A 16,513-nucleotide genomic window follows, 5' to 3' on the forward strand; every position below is an offset into this window, starting at 1 on the left:
GCTTTCTGCCTGTGCATTTGGCCACTCTGGTACCTTATATAAAAGTCACAATGTTTTTCTCCTTTGTTGGCTGGCTTTTTCACTGAGCATAATGTCCTCAAGGTTCATCTATGTTCCGGCAGGTGTCAGGATTGCCTTCCTTTTTGCCTACTACTCCATTCTGTGTCTAGGCCACTTTTTCTGTATCCATTTATCAGTGGACTGTTGGGTTGCTTTCGCAATTTGGCTGTTGCAAATAATGCTTTTATAAGCATGATTGCACACATATTTCTTTGAGGCCCTGTTTTCAGTTCTGTTTAGGTATATACTCGGAATTGTCAGATCATATGGTAATTGAATATTTAATTTTTTTTGAGGAACTGAGGGGCTGTTTTCCATAGTAGCTGTACCATTTTACAGGTACAGCTTGGAGGTTCTAATTTCTCTACACCCTTGCCGACATTTCTTCTTTTCTTTTCTTTTCTTTCTTTCCTTTTTAGTATTTTTTTGAGGTAATTAGGCTTATTTATTTATTTTTAGAGGAGGTACTGGGGATTGAACCCAAGACCTTGTATATGCTAGGCATGCATGCTACCATATGAGCTGTACCCTCCCCCAACACTTGTTTTCTTGTTTTATTTTTTATAACACTAGCCTAAGGGGCATGAGGGGATATTTCATTGTGGTTTTGTTTTGCATTTAATGATATTGAACATTTTTTCATCTGCTTGTTGGCTGTGTATATTCTCTGGGAAAATGTCTCTTCCAATCCTTTGCCCATTTTTAAATGGGGTTGTTATTATTACTGTTACTTGGATATAGGAATTCTTTATATACTCTGGGTAATAACCTGTTACCAGATAGTTTACAAATATTTTCTTCTACTCCAAGGGTTCCCTTTTCATTCTGTCCATTTAGTCCTTTTTCGCACAGACGTTTTAGATTCCAGTTTAGTCCCATTTATTCCTGTTCTTGTTGCCTCTGCCTTTGGTGTCATGTCCAAGAAATTATCGCCAAAGCCACCCAGTGTCAGGATGCTTTTTTCCTCAGTTTTCTTCTAAGAGCTGCCATGCACCAAGGTATCAGCAGCAGGAAGTTGACACTGGAGAAAGACGTTACATGTGGGCCACTGTGTGCTTTGCTTTTAACATAACAGAGGAAATCTCTGGAGGTTACCTCTGTGAAGGAGGTATCTGCCAGAAATTACATCTCATATGTCCAAACATCCTCACTAGGGAGATTCGCAGTAAGTGCCAGGTATGTGGGAAGCTTTGGTGAACTGTGTTGCACTTTCAGACCCGCTTGGGGCCGTGACTGGAGTTCCGTCTGTCACCTGGCAGGGAGCTGCAGTGTGAACCACCTCAGTCTCTAAAATACTCAGACACTGTGAAGGGAACCAGCAGCAAAATGAAAAGACAACCTCCTGAGTAAGAGAAGATATTTGCAAATCACAAAGCCAGTAAAGGGCTAATAACCAGAATATATGGAGAATTTATACAACTTAATGTCAAAAAAAAATTGGATTAAAAAATGGGCAGAGGACCTGAACATGCATTTTCTCAGAGAAGACATGCAGCTGGCCAACAAGCACATGAAAAGATGCTGTACTTCACTGATCAGGCAGATACAAATCAAAATCACAATGAGCAGTCACCCCTACGCCTGTCACAATGGTTACTGTCAAGAAGACAGCAAATAACAAGTGTTGGTGAGGATGTGGAGAAAAAGGCACCCTCATTTGCTATTGGTAGGAATGTTAAGTTGGTCCAGCCACTATGCCAAAGTGTGAGAGTTCCTTAAGAAATTAAAAATATAGCTACATTCAACCCAGTGATTCCAATCCTGGGTATTTACCTAAAGAAAACAAAAACACTAAATTGAAAAGAAATATACATCCCTATGTTCATTGTAACATTATTTACAGCTGCCAAGATATGGAAGCAACTGAAGTGTCCATTGATACATGAATGGTAAAGAAGATGTAATATATACGTGTATATAATGGAATATTACTCAGCCATTAAAACAGAAATCTTGCTATTTGTGACAATATGGGTAGACCTAGAGGGTAATATGCTAAGTGAAATAAGTCAGCGATTTCACTTAAATGTGGAATCTAAAAAGCAAAACAGTTGAATGAACAAAACAATCCAGAAGCAGATGCATAGATACCAAGAACAAACCAGCGGTTGCCAGAGAGGAGAGGGGTGGGGGAATGTTTGAATAGATTAAGTGGATTAAGAAGCACAAACTTCCAATTGTAAAATAAGCCACTGGGGGCAGGAATGTCATTGGGATGTAATATGGAGAATAGGGACTATAGTCAGTAATGTAATAACTTAAAATGTGACAGGCGGTAACTAGGCTACTGTAGTATCATCTCATCACTAGTCAAATGTCAAATTAGTAGTGTACACATGAAGCTAATATAACATTGTCAGTTATACTTCAACTAAAAATTTTTTTTCTAAAGCATTGGAAGTCACCGCTACAAAATAGGTGAAGATGGTCAAAAGGTACAGACTTCTGGTTATAAAATAAGTCATGGAGATGTAGTGTACAGTGTGGTGACTATAGTTAATAATACTGTATTGCATATTTGAAAGTTGCGAAGAGTAAGTCAGGAAAGTTCTCAACAAGAAAATTTTGTACCTGTGCTAAGTAGACTTACTTTGGTCATTACTTTGCAGTATATACAAATACAATCATTATGTTGTACATCTGAAGCTAGTAAATGTTATATTTTAATTACACATCTCAGTTTTTCTTAAGTGGGGAGAGCAGATTGCTGTGCTGTCTCTCTTTGTGTAGAGTCTCCCCCGGCCTTGTGAGCCCTTTGGTGAGCCCTCATGGCCCACCCCCTTGATTGTTTTGGATGTGAACATCACCCACCTTGGACAGAGGACCCCATATGGCTTCGGTGGCAGCTTACAGAGGCTTCCCTTGTTCAAGGTCTTTACTGATTGTCTCATGACATTCTGGACAGATTTTTCCAGCCTCCGTTTTACCCAACCCAGGAACTTATGGCTCCACTGTGCTGATTTTTGTGGTAAAGCTCTTATTGTTTAACCTACCTTTACTCTTAGGATCCTGTTTACTGTGTGCTGTGAGTTAAGGAGAGAATTAGGCTCTGCCAGAATAAACGGTAGAGTTTCGGGGTCCTCACCTTTGTGTGCTCTGAAAAAAATAGGGGAACAAAGCATCACTCTCAGTGCAGATCTGGCCTAGCTGCATTGCTGCCTGAGGCCTCCTAGGAAAGGCTGAACGACGTCTGCACCAAGATCTCATACCCTGGACATGAGGATTATTTGTGGTTGCAGAGTCACTTGAATATGGGGCAGTTGGTTTGCAAACAACAGGATATTCGGTGGTGTCATGAGTTGGGGCCCCTGAATGTAGCGGATGTCCCATAGCATTGCTGAGAGATAGCTGTCTCCTGAGACCTACCGAGGAGCTGTGTGTCCTAAAGAAAAAAAATCACGCAGGTAAATGGACGTAAGGCTTAAGGCTCAGCGTGAGAATCATACTCTGTACAGAAGTAGTGATTGTGTTGATAGGAACTGGGGGAAGGGTGCAGCAAAGTAGAGTGGATAAGCACTTCCAATGGGACATCTGTAAACGTCCCTGTAACTGGGAAGAGGGTGTACAGAACTCCCTAGGACTTACAGGCCTCTGTGCCTCCTCTAGCCAATGTACTGCCACAGCAGCGAAGCCAAAGATTTTATGGCTTCCTGTTGCCTCTCTGGGTTGTTTCCCTCAAACCGTAACTGCAAGGCAGAGGCCTCACACGGAGCAAGGGGAGATTCTGTACTTCAGGGATGGATCTTTTGTGTGCTAGCCATTATTTTTGGTGACACAATTGGGCATACTTTCATCATTCCCCAGTTTTGCAGCAAAAGAATCAGAGTTGAGTTGCCTAAGACATGGGGAGAGATTCATGATGAAGTCAGTACAGCTTTGTCAGTTGTCTGAAATTCTAAGAGGAATAGGGTTTAACACTTAATAGGAGAAAGTTTCCCCCAACCGCTTCATTGAGGAACTGACATAAATTAAACTTCACTTATTTAAAGTGCCCAACATGATATATTTCGATATATGTATGGGCATTGAAACCATCACATTGTTGTGATGATGAATGTATCTGTGGCCCCAGTAAGTTTCCCTGTGCCCTTTTCTATTGCTTGCAGCTCCACCCAATTTGCCACCTCTACATAGCCATTAACTCTAAATTCATAAGTAGCCATAAACAGATGTTGAAGGTTGAAAAGGTAGCAAACTTCTTGGCCAACAGTCAACTGAACTTAATATTTGAGGTAAAAAAGGTGGACTGCATGCATGCAAGGGAGAGCTGCGGTTGGCAGACAGCCTCCTAGAAAGCAGCTGGAGCTGCACTTATGTGATCTTTTGGGGAGTCAGTCATTCAGGAACTGGAGGACATTCAGAAGTCTGTGCTGAAGGATTTCTGGACTTTGAGCCGTGTTAGTGTGGTCACTACTATTGGCCGGTTGACTTTCAGAAGCTAGGTCCTTAAGTGAGGCAGTTGATTGATTGTTGCCTGGGATCCTAAGGCTGATTGGTGGTCTTTCAGAATGTGGGATGAGGAGCCATAATCCATCACTTATTGGTTGAATTTTGAAAGCTTGTACTTATCAATGATTTGCTAACTGCTTACTTTCAGAGGCTTAAGTTTCACTGTTGAGGCTGTCATTGACCTGGCGAGCCTCAGAACACATGTACTCATTGGAAGTTACTCTTACAAACGATGATTATTTGTTCACGATTTTGGACTGTGGCCAGTGAGTAATCATTTCCCTTTCCTGAATATGTAAAATAATTCCTTTAATTCTCAGTATCTCTTTTTGTTCTTCAATCACCCAAACCTGAGAGAGAACTCATAAGGCATACTCCAAATCTAACTGCCAGCTTTTTGGAAGGCATTGCAAAGAGCTGAATATAATAAGATGTTTAGGGTGTACTGGCAGAGGCAGTATCCAGAACAAAATCATTAAATACAGGGCATGTGCTCTATGCACAGAACAGCTGGCAGTGCTGTTCCCAACATGTCCATGCACCTACTATTGTGGTGGAATCCCGGCAGGTGCTCGTGGTATGTTTGTTAGGACACTGAATGCGCACCACAGAACAGCTTTCTTACTCGCTTTCACCTTTCCAGCAAGTCTACAGATTGTATTCACCTGTCCTGTCAAGCGGTTAATTGCCAGCGCGTTCCTAGTGAAAAAATCGCATTTTGGAGAACGGCCTAATTCATGTGGGAACTACATTACCCAGCAGCCACTGCGATCACCAGCAGCAGAGACGTAGCCAATGAGAGCAGAGGGACGTCTACGTGCCCGGCGCACCACGTGAGCGGAAAATACGCATTTCCCCGTGGCGCTGGTGCAGTCGCTCAGCTCGTTTTCACTTCTTTGGGCCTCTGGAGTGCTGGGTCCCTTCTGACGTGACCGAATTGAAAAGCGGGACGAGAGACTGGTGCACCGAAGCGACTGAGAAGCCTGACTGGGGACTCTGTGGTGCACTGGTTCCTGAAATAAACAGGACCCTGTAGAGCCGTCTCAGGTACAAAAGCCCCACCATGTTCCCCAATTTTTGTTTCTAGAAAAAAGCTTTAGTTTCCTGAGTTCCAAAGAGCTGTGGCAAGCAGTTACTACAGAGAAGTGAGAGAGTGCAGAAACATAGGAAAAATCGTCAAGTGAGAAAAGTAATGCTAGCTTAAAAAATAGTTGAGAAAACAATCCCAGGGCCTCTGGTCCTGAAGGGCTATACGTAATAATCTGACGCATATCCTTGAGTTCCTTTGGAGAAACTAAGACGCCCACCCAGGTGGAGGATGTTGACTACAGGCTGCTCACAAGCACATAGGCCCCAATCATGAAACCCTAACCAACCCTTGCTTAATTGGAACCAGGAAGCTGAAATTAAGTTTGTTGAAACATATAGTTAATTAACACTTCACATAAGTATAGTACAGTTAATTTACACTGTTGTATTAGTTGCTGGTATACTGATTCAGTTAAAATATATAAATATATTTTTTTAAATTGCAATTTATTAAGAGCTATTGAATATATAGTTCCTTGTATTATAAAGTAGGACCTTGTTGTTTATCTAGTTTGTATATGATAGTTGATACCTGTCAATCTCAAAATCCGAATTTACCTCCCCCTGCCCACGTTCACCTTTGGTAAACATAAGTATATTTTTTATGTCTGTGACTCGGTTTCCATTTGTAAATAAGTTAATTTGTATCTTTTGTTACAATTACACAGATAAGTGATAAAATATATTTGTCTTTCTCTCACTTCACTAAGTATGATAATCTCGTCCGTTCATGTTACTGCAAATGGCGTTATTTTATTTTTAATGGGTGAGTGGTATTTCATGGTATAAATATACCACAGCTTCTTTATCCAGTCATCTGTGGATGGACATTTAGGTTGTTTCCATGTCTTGGCTGTTGTAAATAGTGCTGCTGTGGACATTGGGTGCATGTATCTTTTTGAATTAAGGTTCCCTCCGGATATATGCCTGGAGTGGGATTCCTGGATTCTATGGTAAGTCTATCTTTAGTCTTTTGAGGAATCTCCCTCCTGTTTTCCATAATGGCTGCACCAGACTATGTTCCCACCCACAGCGTAGGAGGGTTCCCTTTTCCCCACACCCTCTCCGGCATTTATCATTTGAGGACTCTTAAATGATGGCCACTCTGACTGGTGTGAGGTGATGCCTCATGGTAGTTTTGATTTGCATTTCTCTGATGAATAGTGATATTGAGCATGTTTTCATGTGCCTGTTGGCCATCTGTGTGTCATTCTTGGAGAAGTGTGTGTGTAGGTCTTCTGCCCACCTTTGGATTGGGTTGTTTTCCTGATGAGTTGTATGAGCTATTTGTGTATTGTGGAAATTAAGCCCTGTCAGTTGCATTCTTTTGCAAGTATTTTCTCCCAGTCCGTAGATTGTCTTTTCGCCTTGTGTATGATTTCCATCGCCGTGCCAAAGGTCATGAGTTTAATTAGGTTGCATCTGTTTACTCTTGCTTTTAATTCTGTTGCCTCAGTAGGCTGACCTAGGAGAACAGTGCTACGATTTCTATCAGAGAACGTTTTGCCTGTGTCCTCTTTTAGGAGATTTATGGTGTCCTGTCTTATGTTTAAGTCTTTAAGCCATTTTGAGTTTATTTTTGTGCGTACCATGAAGGAGTGTTCTAACTTCATCGATTTACCCGTGGCTGTCCGGCTTTGCCAGCACCACTTGCTGAAGAGGCTGTCTTCTCTCCGTTGTGTATTCTTGTCTCCTTGGTCAAAAGATTAATTGACCGTAGGTGAGTCAGAGAGCCTATTTCTGGGCTCTCTGTTGTGTTGCACTGATCCGTATGTCTGTTTTTGTGCCAGTACCATGCTGTTTTGGATTCCTGTAGCTTTGCGGTATCGTCTGACGTCTGGGAGGGTTACGTCTCCAGCTTCGTTCGTTTTCTTCAGTATTGCTTTGGCAGTTCTGGGTCTTTTGTGATTCCATGTAAGTTTTAGGATTTTGTTTTAGTTCTGTGAAAAATGTCCTGGGTAACCTGACAGGGGTCACATGAATTCTGTAGACTACTTTGGGTAGCATGGCTGTTTCAACAACATTAATCCTGCCAGTCCAAGAGCATGCTGCACCTTGCCATTTCTTTAAATCATCTGCAATTTCCTTTATCAATGTTTTAGACTTCTCAGCGTGTAAGTCCTTCACCTCCTGGGTTAAATTTGTTCCTGAGTATTTTTTGATGCGATTTTAAAGGGGATGTTTTTTTTAAAAATTTACTTCCCTTTTCTGATATTTGATTGTTAGGGTAAAGAAATGGAACAGATTTCTGGTCTTTATCTCGTACCCTGTTAGCTTGCTGAGTTGACTAATCAGCTCTAGAAGTTTTTGTGTGGAATCCTTAGGATTTTCTGTATACAGTATTCTGCATATTGTGACAGTTTTTCCTCTTACCTTCCAATTCGAATCCCTTTTGTTTCTTGTCTGCTTGCTATGGCTACATCTTGCAATACTGTGCTAAATAGAAGGGGTAAGAGTGGGCATCCTTGTGTTGTTTCAGATTTTAGTGGGAAGACTTTCTGCTTTTCACCATTGAGTAGTATGTTGGCTATGGATTTGTCATAAATAGCTTCTGTTATGTTGAGATAGGTTCCCCTCTATATCGCCTCTGGTAAGGGTTTTTATTTGTTTATTTATTTTTTGTCGTGAATGCATGTTGAATTTTATGAAACGCTTTTTCTGCATCTGTTGAGATGGTCATGTTGTGTTTGTACTTTCCTTTGTTGATATACGATTGCTTCTTGAATCTGTGTCTCCTCGGCTGGAGCCCTAGGAAAGGCTGAAAAAAAAGGGGGGGGGCCTCTTTGTTTCAATCGGGTCTTCGTTTCTGAAATTTCGGTTAACACTCCTGACACGTAAAAGCACTGTGTAATTGACTATGTTGTCATTGACTCTTACTGTCCATATCCTCTGAGTAGAATGACAGCCTCATGTGGGAAGGGGTTTTGGACGCTTTGGATCTTGACACGTCCCATGCAGCCAAAACAGTGCTTGGAATAGGGAAGGCACTTAGTGAGTGTTTGCTAAGGAGGGAATAAACATGATTCCATAGAAACCCTGTTTGTTTTTGGCGTTCTGGCAGAGCTAGCTGCTCTCTTACATCTCCTTTCAAGTTGTACTAAAAGACAATGATTTAAGAAATAAATAAATCACGATTTAGAAAGCCATCATCACAGACTAGCCAAGTGCCCTGTGTTAGTACAAGGCCAGCTTCATTCCCTCGGATCTCAGATGTCAGTGTCCCTTCAGAGTTCACTGAGATCCTAACCTCTTGTCCCCATGGCCAAGAGCTATTTTGGCCACAAACTTTGAATAACTGAATAATGATTGATTTCAGTAATGTCACCGTTTCACAGACACTTCTCTCAGATAATCTCCACTGTCCATGCGTTGTCACTCAGGTGGAATTATATTGACTCCCCAGCAAGGAAAGGAGATCATGTAATCCAATCTTTTATCTCAAGGTTCACACGCTCCCTTTATAATATAGAAAGCTTATACAAGCTTCTGACTGTGTGTATAGCTCATACAGATATGAGCTGTAACTGTGACCAGAGAGTCACTGTCCAGGCAGAAAATGGCAAGCGGTAAGTCATTCTTCTCTTCAGGTAGGCACATCTTAGTTTGTAGAGAAAAGCAAGGGGGAGGATGTAGTTCAGTGTTAGAGTGCGTGATTAGCATGCACGAGGTCGTGGGTTCAATTCCCAGTACCTCTGTTAAAAACAAAGTAAGCCTTATGACATCCCTCCCGCTCCCCCTTAAAACAGCAGCAAAACTGAATCCCTTTCAAAATGTGGAGTAAAACTCAGCCATAAAAAAATAAAATAATGCCATTTGTAACAACATGGATGGACCTAGAGATCGTCAGAAAGAGAGAGAAAAAAAAAATGCCATGTGCTATCACTCGTAATTGAAATTTAAGAAAAGATTTAAGAAAGCGGACACTCATGAACTCATCTGCAAAACAGAAACAGTAACCCTATCGTATGGTTATCAGGTGAAAGGGGATGGGAAGGATGAATTTGGGAGTCTGAGGTTTGCAAATGTTAGCCTCTACAAAAACAGATTTTAAAAAAGAGGTTTTCTGTATAGCACAGGGAGTTATAGTCAATATCTTGTAATAACCGTAAGTGAAAAAGAATACGAAAAGAGATACATGTATTTATATACCAAAAAAAGGGAAAGCCTCAGGTTAAAAAAAAAAAAAGCAACTACCACACGATCCAGCAGTTCCACTTTCCGGCTTATTCCACTTATAATGACGATCTCTAGGTCCATCCATCTTCCTCTAGATGTCATTATTGGGTGTTTGAGAGCTGCAAATGTTAGCCACCGTATATAAGAATAGATTTTAAAAGAAGCCGATTTTTTTTCTGTATAGCACAGGGAAGTATATTCAGTATTTCATAAAAACCTTTGATGAAAAAGCGTATGAAAACGAATATATGCGTGCATATGCACGACTGGGCCATTGTGCTGTACACCAGAAACTGACATTGAAACTGACTGTACTTCAGTGAAAAAGAAACGCGGAGTAAGAAATACATGTCGGTCCCTGAACGGGACAGTCACTTGCTCTCCATTTTTTCTGAGGGAACCGGAGACACAGCGCATGATCCGCCTGCTTCTGGCCGCCCCACGTCCCTCCTCTGTCTTGCCCGCCGCGGTCCTGTCTGTAGTCTTTGCTCTTTTGACCCTAACACGGTGAAACCCATAGATTGAGTCTAAAGCTGCAGCCTACGAGTGTTTGAAGAGCAACGAGACAAGGTCTGTTCGACGCTAGCTGTGGTTGGATGCACTTTGTGTCTGAGCGACAGTGTGATACCGCGTGTCCATTTACGGTCTTGCTGGTTTCGGGAAGATGGGAAGTACTCCGTCTCTGTCCGTCTCTGTGAGGAGATGAGCGCAGACGACTTCCCACGGGAGTCTGGGTCCGTCCCCTGGAGAAAGCGCGAAGCCACACCGATTCCCCTGAGCCTGGGAACACTCTTCCCATGGTCCCGGTGCGGCCGGCCCATTCCGGGAGGAGGGGCCGGGAGCGCCGTGAACCACATTACGCGGAAGGCTGTGCGGCGCGCGGGGCCCGTGACGGCTCAGGAGAGAGGCACTTCCGTGCGAGGGGAGGGCGTCTGGGCGGGCCTTCCGGCGTGGACGGTGGGCGGGCCTTCTCGGGACGAGCAGCTGTGGAAACTCGGAGCTGTCCGCCGGTCGGGGGCTTCGGGAAGACGCCGGGCCGCGTGCGGCAAGGGAGCGGCGGAGGCGCCGCCGCGCCCGCTGCTCTGAGGCGGGTCTGAGGCTCGGCGTGGCCGTCAGCCGGCCGTCAGCTGTCGCGGGGCCGGACCCCACCTTCGCCCACAGACGCCGGTGGCGGCTGCCGCACAGGTGAGTCCGATTCAGGGAAACGCCGCGTCCCCTCCCGGCCGTCAGCCGACTCTCCTTCTGCAGTAGTTGTGTTCTTACCAGTGTGCCCTTACGAGGGTCCTTTATTTGTCTTTATATCATTATCCCCCCGAAACCTTGTTTTTCTAAGTTTTGAGATATGACGTGCCTGAAACAGACAGACAGAGAAAGAAAAAAAAAAAGCGCAGAGTTTCCAGGTGCAGTTGAACAATTAGTCTGTATCACCGCCCGGGTCAAGAAATGTGATAGAAATAGGACCCCCAGAAGCCGCCTGTGCGGTCTTTCCAAAAAAGTTAGACCCATCGCCAGAGTTAACGGATTGTCTGTTGTTACAAGTAAGAATTTCCTTGCTTTTCTTCATGGTTTTGCCATCCATGTGGAAAACCCAGTCCGACGAGTGTCGTTCAGTTTTGCTCACTTGTTTTAAACCATTTCCATGAATGCAGTCGCTATTACTGTATGATGTCTTCTTCATTTGCACGCTTTTGTGTGACTTTCATCCGCATATTTCATGACTGTCCATTTTCCTTTTTGTGCGGTAGTCCCTAGTATGAACATATGAGTAAAATGTCTTTATAAACTCTCTCCTGTTGAGAGCTTTTCTTTGTTTATGGGTTCGTGGCTTTTCTTTCTGTCTGTCTGTGTGTTCTGCAGATATAAACATTGCTACTGTGGTCATACCTACCGTGTTCCCTGGGTTGTATACGAAGCACATACTCGTGGAGCATGTTAAAATGCCCATTGTATTTACTTACTTAAAATAATTTTTACGTAATTGTGTTTAAAGGAATTTTTTCTAAGAGGTTGTACTCTTCCAGAAATTTTTATTTGACTGATCAGTCGTCTTTCTCTGGTGATTTTGGAAGAGAAGATAATTAAACTGTTTTAGTAAATACTTGTTTTAAAGGGTAGAAACGAATCATTGTAAGGATGAAAAGTCACAATGCTTCAGAATCCTAACAGGATGTCTAGAACGCAAGAAGGTTATTGTCATGTTTAGGTATGGTTGAGTAGAGGTCGGGTCGTATAGCTTGTTTCGTTTCTGTTAAGTTGAGGCAGTCAGAAATGAGGTCCAGTTATCCCAAACTGCTGAAGGCCGAGCACTTTTGCTGTGACGCTAGCAACAACCCTTTTATCAGAGATTCATTTTCAGTGTGTGGTCGGTAAACGGTGGTTCAGTTCTCTACCCAGGAGGGAATAGCCTGTAGGAAACTAGAAGCAATCTCTCTAAATGCTTATGGAAATATTTTAATATCAAAATTTTGGATCAGTATAAAAAGTACACGTTCTTGAATTCTCTTATATAATGTTACAACCATTTCAAGTTAGAATTTAATGGATGGGTTGTGTAAGCTGGAATAGCGTATAAAACAGTAACTTTTTTAAAAAGATTGAAGTACGGTCAGTTTACAACGTTGGGTTAAATTTCTGGTGTACGGCAGAATGCTTCAGTCATACGTGAACGTACATGTATTCACTTCCATATTCTTTTTCACCATAGGCTACTACAAGATACTGAATATAGTTCCCTGTGCCATACAGTTTGAACTTCTTGTTTATTTTTTACCTATATCAGTATCTGCAGATTTCCATTTTTCCACCCCACCCACCCGTAACCGTAAGTTTGTTACTCTGTGTCATAAATAAGTTCATCTTTTTTTTTCTTTTCTTTTTTTAGATTTCACTTATGAGTGATAACATATGGTATTTTTGTTTCTTTCTGGCTTGCTTGGAATGACAGTCTGCAGGTCTGTCCACGTTGCTGCAAATGGCACTATTTTATTCTTTTTGTAGTATTCCATTGTATAAATACACCACAGCTTCTTTATCCAGTCATCTGTGGGTGGACATTTAGGTTGTTTCCATGTCTTGGCTGTTGTAAATAGTGCTGCTGTGGACATTGGGGTGCATGTATCTTTTTGAATTAAGGTTCCCTCCGGATATATGCCCGGGGAGAGTGGAGTGTTGCATTATATGGTAAGTGTATTTGTGGACGAAGTTTAGTGAGTTCCAGTATGTCAACTTTTCGTGCACAGCACAGTATTCACATATATATATTCATTATGTTCCAGTCACAGAGACATGTTTGTTATAGTGTTTCAATTATAAAATCAACGTATGTATATTAATTTTCATATGCGTTTTCATTGTAGGTTACTAGAAGATATGAAATATTAATCTGTAATTACAGCATTAACTTGTTCTTCATTTATTTTGTATATATTAATATCTAAACAGGGACAATATAGCTCAGTGGTAGAGTGCATGTTTAGCATGCATGAGGTCCTGAGCTCAATACGCAATATCTGTTGTAAGTAAATAAATCTTATCTAAATGTAGATCAAATATTTATTTTCTGCAAATGTGGACCTCCGAACTTATCCCTTCCCACCCCGTTCTCCATAAGTTTGTGTTCCTGTGTCTATTTCCGTTATATAAATAAGTTAATTTGTGTTCTGTGTTTTTAGTTTCCGCATATAATTCATATTGTATGGCATTTTCCTTTTAGAATGAGTATTATTTTTGTGGCTGAGCAGTATTCCATTTTATAGGTATATCACAACTTGTTCATCTAGTTATGTGTTGATGGACATTTTGGTCGTTTCTGTTTGTCTTATAAATATTGCTGGTATGATCACTGGGGTGCATGTATCTTTTTCAATTAAGGTTCCCTCTGGATAGATGCCCAGGAGTGGGATTGCTGGCTTATATTGCAAGTGTATTTGTAGTTTTGTATGGAATCTGCATAGTGTTTTCCATAGTGGCTGCAGTTAATTACATTACTATCAGCAGTGTATGTGTGTTCCTTCTCCATTTTTGAATTGTGGCCATTCTTAGTAGAATGAAGTATTACTTCAGAGTAGTTTTGATTTACATTTCACTGATAATTAGCCATATTGAGCATTTTTTCTTGTGCCTAATGGCCATTCATATGTCTTCTGCCCATTTTTGGATTTGATTGTTTTAGCTCTTCAGGCTTTGTCAGTCTTTTCTGTTGCAAGTATTTGCTCCCTTTTCATCGGTTGTGTTTTTGTAAGACAAAAATTTTTAATATAACCAAAGGAAAATTTGAAAAGGAAGCATAAGTAGTACTGGCCACGTGTTAAAGCCACGTTTAATATATGGGAAAAGAATGTATTCTCAGAAAGGGACACAGGAAAGTAGAATAAGAGAATGAAATGTAAGTGTCTGCAACAGGCCAGTACAGAAATAAGACTCAAATTTGATTTCTTGCACATGACCTTCCACAACCATAGTCTGGTGCAGCCATTATGGAAAACTGTGGAGATTCCTCAATAGACTAAAAGTAGACTTACCTTATAATCCAAGAGTCCCACTGCTGGGCATGATCCCTTATTCAGCAGTACTCACAGACAAGCCTGACAGGATTTGCACTTGTTTTTCCTGATACCCACTTGACTTTATTGCACAATTTCGTAACATTTGTCTGTTCTCTTTCATGTGGTTGGTTTACTCTAGAGCCTTTAGCACCACCTGAAATATTAAATGGATCACTCAGAATTAAAGTGACATGATCCTGCTCTTCCTGCTGTTTCCACATTCTGAAGAACCCCTCATGACCCCTGCACTGGTGAGTATCAGGTGTCCTGGAACTTTTACTTCCACTACAGACTGAGATGTGAAAGGTGTCTCAGGTACAGGGGTTAGTATTCAGGAATGCTTGGAGATGAGGTTGAGATGGGAGTGTTTTAGGCTTTGGAGGGTCTGTTAAGGACAGAATAAGGAAGTGAGATTCAGGCCTAGAATGGTAGCCTGAATTGGCGTTTTTCGAACAGAGTTGATTTAGATCTGAATAGGCTCCTTCATGCAGAAGATAGGCTCCTTCATGCAGAAGAGACTGGTGGGTATTAGAAATTGGGTTTTGGCCATGTTGAGTCTCAAGACTCCCAAGTATAGGAGACAAGTGGATGGGTGAACATGTAGAGCTAGAGTGCTGGGGAGGGCTTCACAAAGACAGATAAGGTCCAGTGAGTAATATGCCTGTGGAGGCCCTGGCAGTAAGAGCTTAAGCGAGATAGATCATCCCAAGTGTGTTTGTATCTGGGGACTCAGGCTCTTATCTTGCAGGAAAGGGGGGCCCTTTATAGCAAGCCTAGAGGTTAGATGGCATCTCTGTGTCGTTGCTGAGAGTTGGGCCTAGTGATGAGACTAGATACCACTGCCTTCAAAGTTGAGGAGCTCAGGAGAAAGGCTGCTCATGGACACATTTGTCCCCATCATCACAGGGCCCTCCGACCTTTGAGGATGTGCCTGGGTACTTTTCCAGGAGGAATGGAGGCTCCAAGACTCCTGTACCATATTATGCTAGAGAACTCTGTAATATGCTGCAGAACTCTGCACTGGTTTCTACCCTCACACCTATCCCAGCTGCTGAGCTCGTCTCCAAGCTACATAATGGGCACATCTCTGTTACTCTTTTCCTGTCTTGTGTGCACACTTGCCTTCTTTCACAAGTAGCCCCAATACCAGCTGCTGTAAGGTTTGCAATTAGTCCAGTGGGTTTCATTGTTGATTCTGTAGACCCCCAGGCCACATTTGCTCCAAGGTTCTGTCCGCTTTGGTCACTGCTTGTGAGAACTCCATGTTTGTCTCCCCTCCCCTCATCAGTACTGACTGCTCGCTTGTTCTTCCCTTAGGACTACTTCCATCTTCTAGTCCAGTTAGAGCTGGGAGGAGAACACTGGGGACACAGACTCCAGGTACAGCAAGAGGGGCTCTGAGGATGTGAGATCCTGGCTGGGTTCAGGTCCTATCAGGACCATGTCCTGTGTCTAACACTGTTTTGGTGCCCAGGCCAGTGGCTGTACTGGTCCTCTCCACCACTGGCCTGCACGTGTCCTTAAAATAGTCGCTGAACACCAGCTCCTCAGGGTTCCCAGGAGCGTGTACACACCCTTCCGTAAGGAGTGAGTTGTCGACCCCTGCCTCCTCCCCATCCTTGTGAGCCCCCCCCGTTCTGTGGCATCTAGAGGCCCAGTACTGCACAGCAGCCTTCTTAATGCCCCCCAGCTCCCTTGTCCTTAACACACGTTTATGATGGTGCTCCCTCCTTTTCCCAAAATGTACATGCAGTTCACCAGTATCTGTTTTCAGGTTGCTGGCAGCAAGCAGAGAGGATGAGGAGACAGCTTCTGAGCAGGATGAAGTGCCACAAATAAGATTTTCAAAGGCAGTTTCCATCTAGCTGAGGACCTGGGAACTATCTCTGGTTGAAAACCTTGTGGGGCAGGTGTGAAACTGCCCCCTCAGTGTAAAGTGTTTAAGAGAGATGTGCATAAGGCTCCATGGTCCCCGCGTCCAAGAAGTCTTTCACATGCCAACATGCCAGTGGGCTGGGAGCGATCCCTCTGGTAGCTGTGGCCTCACCACAAAAGGGCACTGAGTGTGTAAAAGCATTCAGGAACCAACCCACACTTTTCCAACACCAGCTACTCCACTGGAAAACACCTTTTAGAGCGTAGTGAAGGTGAGGTTTTACACTTTGTTCCCACTATCACAGACATGCCTAATGTGA

General features: G+C 42.7%; 1 long non-coding RNA gene across 1 annotated transcript; it reads left to right on the plus strand.

The window, feature by feature from the left end:
* Positions 1-16,172, plus strand: LOC107034741 (uncharacterized). Its single transcript, XR_012076070.1, has 2 exons — positions 1-5,556; positions 14,458-16,172. It is a non-coding gene; the product is annotated as an uncharacterized lncRNA (long non-coding RNA).
* The last annotated feature ends 341 nt before the right edge of the window (positions 16,173-16,513 follow it).

The sequence above is a fragment of the Vicugna pacos genome, chromosome 9, assembly GCF_048564905.1.
Source record: "Vicugna pacos chromosome 9, VicPac4, whole genome shotgun sequence".
NCBI lineage: Eukaryota > Metazoa > Chordata > Mammalia > Artiodactyla > Camelidae > Vicugna > Vicugna pacos.